The sequence below is a fragment of the Pyxicephalus adspersus genome, chromosome Z (genome assembly GCF_032062135.1).
Source record: "Pyxicephalus adspersus chromosome Z, UCB_Pads_2.0, whole genome shotgun sequence".
Lineage (NCBI taxonomy): Eukaryota > Metazoa > Chordata > Amphibia > Anura > Pyxicephalidae > Pyxicephalus > Pyxicephalus adspersus.
In genome coordinates this window covers 37,520,698-37,526,780 of record NC_092871.1, presented here as the reverse complement: position 1 = coordinate 37,526,780, position 6,083 = coordinate 37,520,698, and positions in this window count along the sequence as shown.

Here is a 6,083-nt window from a genome sequence, read left to right as displayed (position 1 = left end):
TTATTTTTCATTTTTACCTAAAAAGGGGGGGCTGTCTTATTTGATGGCCCTGCCTTATCATCGGGGAAACATGGTATGCAAAAAAAAGGGACCACTTTTTGCATCAAAAAACAGACAGAATTAGAAAGCTAGGGTAATATGCAAGTTAGGGTCAATAGGTTTAGAAAAGTCAATCTGTAAATGGATAGAGAACTGGCCTTAAGACCACATTCAGAGAGTTGTTATTGATGATTCATACTCTGAATGGTCTAAGGTTATTAGTGGGGTACTCCAGGGTTCAGTGTTGGGATCTTTACTGTTTAACATCTTTATAAATTAAATAGAGTTTGGGGTTAAAAGTACCTTTTTTGTGTTTGCAGATGACACCAAACTATGTAATGGAATTAAGTCCATACAGGATGTCTATAATCTACAAGCAGACCTGGAAGTACTGTTTTAATTGGCCAGCCAAGTGGTAAAATATATTTAATATAGATAAATGTAAAGTTATGCACTTGGGAGCTAACAACATGCATGCTTCATGCTGTCTAGGGGGAATACACCTGGGAGAGTCAGAAATGGAAAAGGATCTGGGGGTTCTGGTAGATCATAGACTTAATAACAGCATGCAATGCCAAGCTGCAATATTTAAAGCTAGTAAAGTTCTTTCTTGTATTAAAAGAGGAATAGACTGCAGAGATGGAGACATAATTCTGCCCCTGAACAAAGCATTGGTCAGACCACATCTGGAATATGCAGTGCAGTTTTGGGAACCAGTTCACAAAAAGGACATTGTGGAATTGGAGAGAGTGCGAAGAAGGGCAACTAAACTAATAAAATAAATGGAGGAGCTCAGCTATGAGGAGAGATTAGCTGAACTGAATCTATTCTTTCTTGAGAAGAGACGTATAAGGAGGGATATGATCACCCTCTTTAAATATATAAATGGTCCATATAGAGAACTCTTTCCCATTATTCACTGTAAGATCATTACATAGAATAAGAAGTCACTCTTTGCATCTGGGGAAAAAAAGTTTAAGCCCTGGATAAGGCAGGGATTTCTTCACTGTAGGGTCTGTGAAAATGTGGAATCGGCTCCCTTAGGAAGTAGTTTCAGTAACTAGTATAGTTGGAAGCACAGAATATTACTGGGTATTAAGGCTTTAAAGTAAAAATAACAGTGACTGTATCCTTGGCTATTGACCATTGGTGTGTGACCTGACCTCTCTTGTTTGCTTCCGGTCTTGACCCCGGTTTTCTTGACTACCCTTCTGCTTGGTGATTTTGTACTGTGCTTTGCCAACCTTGGTGTGCCCATGGACCGTAACCAGCGGTGCAACATCCTTACTATCAGAGGCTCTGGAGAACACCTGGTTACTGCTTAGGCTTTCTGCCTTGCTCCTTCTCAGGGCTCACACCACCTCCGTGCAAGCCCCCCCTAGTAGTCCTGTCTCTCCGAGCGTGATAATTGTTAGGAAAAGTTTATGTTTTATTTATTTTAAGGAAGAGTGCAAATGCTCCTATCATAGTAAGTTGCATTAATATTGTGCCACTGTTCTAGCATTGTGTTGCAACCATCAGATGTACATGAAAACATTAGTCCAGCATTATTTAAAGTCTATTTCCTCATGTTTAACCACCTAAGCAGTAATCCTGAGTGTGACTCAAAACACTTACCTATATGGCCAAAAAACACCACATTAGCATTCATAGCTCGACTACAGGCTGATTAAGCTATGAAGAAAGCAAAAGTAGTGATTTTTTTAAACCCATATGTATTCTAGTTTAAGCACTGGTGTGTATCTATCTCATACAGTAGAAATTCTCATGTTCAAAACATTCATATACGTCTTTTTATTCCCATTAAAAAGGAAACTTCCATCCTAAATCATACTAAACTGCAAACATGAAAAAAAGGAATAGTCAATGATAACAAAATCAAGTAACAATACACTAGACTGATAAAGGCTACCACAACTTTTAGAGTAATCATCCTTCTAGATATCTACACAATGGAAATCCCAAATTATAAAATTGTAATCTGACTTTAAGGAGTTATTTATGTAATACAAATTTCTGCTCTGAAGAACAAACTGCAGTTAACTCAAGAAGGAATGCAATGTGATTATCTTTACCAATATTCTTTACCAAGAGAGGCTATTCTAATCAATGGTACACACTACCCTGAATGATAAATCAAGGGTTCTTCTACTGGAAATACTTGTACAATAATGCTTTCGCAGCTAAAAGTGATTAAGAGAGCCTATTGCTGATAGATTAATTAAACAGGAATCCTTTTTGAACATCACTATGATCTTTATATTACATTAAAATGTTTCTGGTAATGTTATAAGAGTGATGTCAGCTATCAGTAGTTAGTGTTTATTAAAGTATATGCCATCATTTATGACATAACATGTTAATAAGCTTTTAGAGGCTGAACATGGAGAACCTATAGATTACAAAATATCTATTAGCAATGTCATGCCTGATTGTAATCAACATTCCTGTAAAGCGTTTCCTTTAAAAAACATTTTTACCAGAGAAATTAAATTAACATCAAGACAATACAAGGAATGCTTCAGAGACTGCCAAAGCAGAGGACCCAACAAATATTTTAATACAGTCGCCATAGAACTATCACTTTATGTCTTATGTGCTATAAAATTGCATACCTGCAACATTTGTTGCTTTTAACCATTTTTTGCACCATTTTTTAAATAACAAAAAAAATTCTGGTAATGAGTAGTTAGTTTACATATATTTACAGTCTCTCATGTTATAGATTTCATATTGTAGAATAATGTTTTTTTTTTTTTTAACTTGTCAACTGTTATTACCAACATAAACTGAAGATGGCCAGTGCAGATTTCAAGCACACAACTGATACTCAAGTCCAACAGTCAAAAGTCACCAATCTGAAAAGGGAACGCACATTTATACATCAAGCTATGTCTAATGGCACATCCTGGGTCTTAAGTAGTGTTGGTCGAATAGGTCACTATTCGATTCGACCGCTATTCGGTCGAATAATGCATAATTATTCGGGTGATCGAACATCGAATTCAAACTCCAATAAAGTCATTGGGGGGAAAATTCGGGTTGTTATTCGGGTCGGTGGGGAGCTTCTACAGCCTATAAATACATTTAAGACATGTCAAGACTCTCCCAGCTCTGCACAACACTGTACAAGTAAAAATAAAGGAAGTCTTTTTTCTGTTGCTGGCAAGGCCATTTTATGGGGCGGCCAAGGGAACATACCGAATTTTACACGGTCTCCGAGTACAGCCAGAGAGGGACATGGGGGTTCCTCTGGTCCAAAAATTAGCCACCAGGTTTCACTGCTCCGTTACAAGCCATACACAGGCTTCAGAGTACAGGCGGAGGTCTCTGAGGGCGGTCTTTCAGTCCAAAAATTAGCCAGCTAGACAGCTCTGTTAAACGTTACAAGTGACAGGTGGCAGCAGCAGTAGGAGGAGGCGGTGGGCACTGAGACGGAGCGGGGACCGCATTGGTAACTGGCATCCAGAGTTGGGAACTGGGCAGGCGGCATCAGTTACAGCATGAGGAGGAGGCGTGGGCCCTGAGGAGGAGCAAGGACCGCATTAGAGGTTTAGGCCATCATCCATATGGACAGTGTCGAAGCTGTAGCTATTGGAGACATAAATGGATCAACGAGATTCCAATCCGTACCTACTATGTAGCGAAACCACATGAAACGAAACAGGCTTGGCAGAATCAGCGGGGAAAGAAGACCCTGTTGAGCCTGAGTCTAGTCTGGCATCTAGAGCTGGGTACTGGGCAGTGGGCAGGCAGCAGCAGTAATAGCATGAGGAGGAAGCGGCAGGATATGAGACATAGTGTGTATGGCTGTGTTACTCCTGCTCTTACTGCTGCCACCTGCTCACTGCCCAGTACCCAGCTCTAGATGCTAGACTAGACTCAAGCTCAATAGGGTCTTTTTGCCCCATTGATTCCGCCAAGCCCGTTACCTTTCATGGAGTTTCGCTACATAGTAGGTACAGATTGGAATCTCGTTGATCCATTCATGTCTCCAATAGCTACAGCTTCGACACTGTCCATATGGGTGATCAACCTCTAATGCCGTCCTTGCTCCTTCTCAGGGCCCAATGCCTCCTCCTCATGCTGTAACGGATGCCGCCCGCCCAGTTCCCAACTCTGGATGCCAGTTACCAATGCTGTCCACGCTCCGACTCAAAGCCTCTTCCTGCTCTTCCTGCTGCACGGCCCAGGCTTGATCAATATGAGGCATCAGGATGCAGGTATACTTCCAATGAGCCAGCTGATTCGAGAGGGTGGCATTTTTTACCCTGGAGAGCAGGTCGAAGCGTAAGTGGAAGTGCATGTCAATCACATCCAGTTGGTGGAAATCTGCCAGTGTGGCCCAGTAGAAATTCCTTTCTATGATGTCCCAGCGCACATTAGGAATGTGGTACTCTAGCACCAGACATTTGGAGCTCAGCACCTCAGTGAGCCGAATAAACAGGTGGTCCAGGTTGGTTTTTCAAACTGGCTCCAAAAGGCCACTCCTTCTTTGTACTGTATTGGTGCAGTCCTGAAAACTACTGTACTCAGTTTGAGTGCTTCACCATTAGATAGATAGATACCGTATTTTCTGGCGTATAAGACGCACTTTTTCTTCCCCAAAACTGGGGGGGGGGGAAGTGGGTGTGTCTTATACAGCGAACACAGTTTTTAAAAATAATTAAAATATCATACTCACCCAATACCGCGATCCCGCGATGCTGCGTGGTTCTTCTCTCCTCTCCTCCTGGCTGCAGCGCGTAACTCCTCCTCCTCCGAGCGAGGAGAAGCCGGCACACGTGCCCCCGCGATCCTCCAATAAAAAAATCCACTTACTATACATATTTACACTTTGTGAAGCATATTAGCTACAAGGTAAAAAAAGGTAATGCATGGCTACATGCGCCACTCAAATTGCTGGCAGCAGCACAGGTAACTTTGGTGGCAGAAGGAGGAAAGGCAGCAGAGGAAGATCGAGCAGTTTGAGCTTGCTTCTTGGGCGGGGGTGCTCTGTGCTTTCACCAGGTGTTCACGTCAGGTTACCGGGAAGGTGGCTTTTTAAATGGGTGCTCATGCAACTTGTTCCAAGTTTGTTTGGGTTTTTGCCTTGTTTCAAATGTTGAGCACACAGTTTGCAGATGACTAATGTTGTCATCATCACTATGAACATTAAAAAATGCCCACACGGGAGAACATCCAATTGGGCCGAAAGGTGCTCTGGAGCTGGTTGGCGTGGTGGCAGTCCCGGTTGTTGAGGCATAGCTGTGGTGACAGGCAGCTTCCGACAATAGATGACTATGACTTGCCTCACTGGTACGTGAAGAATGCAGAGTGATATTTTGCAGGGTGTCAAGCAAAGCAGTATGAGTTTGTTTTTAGCTGCAGACCCAAGAACAAGAAGCGCTGCTGTTGGTGGTGGACATCCATTATTACCACATCATGAACAAGAGGTAGTGGAGTACATGACCCAGCCTGGGTCAAGTGAATGTACCCCCTTTTCATTCCAGTCCTAGACACTGGCCTTACAGGTTTCCCAAACAGTCCATGATACACCTGTTCCTCCTAGTTCTTCATCAGTAAAGTCTTGGGTATAGCAGTATGTAGAGGAGTCTCACCGAGGTGTTGGAGAGGCGGAGCTACAAGCATTCCTTCAAGATGCTCAGTTGTTTCACCCATCTGACAAAGAGAGTCAGTTCACAGGCTTTTCCCCCCACTTACTTTTCACCAGAACACTCTGAGCCAGACCAACCAATTCAAACTGGCTCCAAAAGGCCGCTGGTTCTTTTCGGCACATACAGGGAAACTGTCTCCTCCTCTGACGATGATGATGTCCTTGATCTGACATGGGGCGAGCAAGGAGATCATAATAGGCAGGAAGAAAAGGAGGAGGAGGTTGTAGAGCGCTTTTTAAAGGGGGAGAGGGCAAAAGAGGGTAAAAGCTGCCCACACTCTGCATTCTTCACGTACCAGTGAGGCAAGTCATAGTCTTCCATCGTCGGAAGCTGCCTGTCACCACAGCTATGCCTCAACAACCGTGGACCGCCACCACGACCACCAGC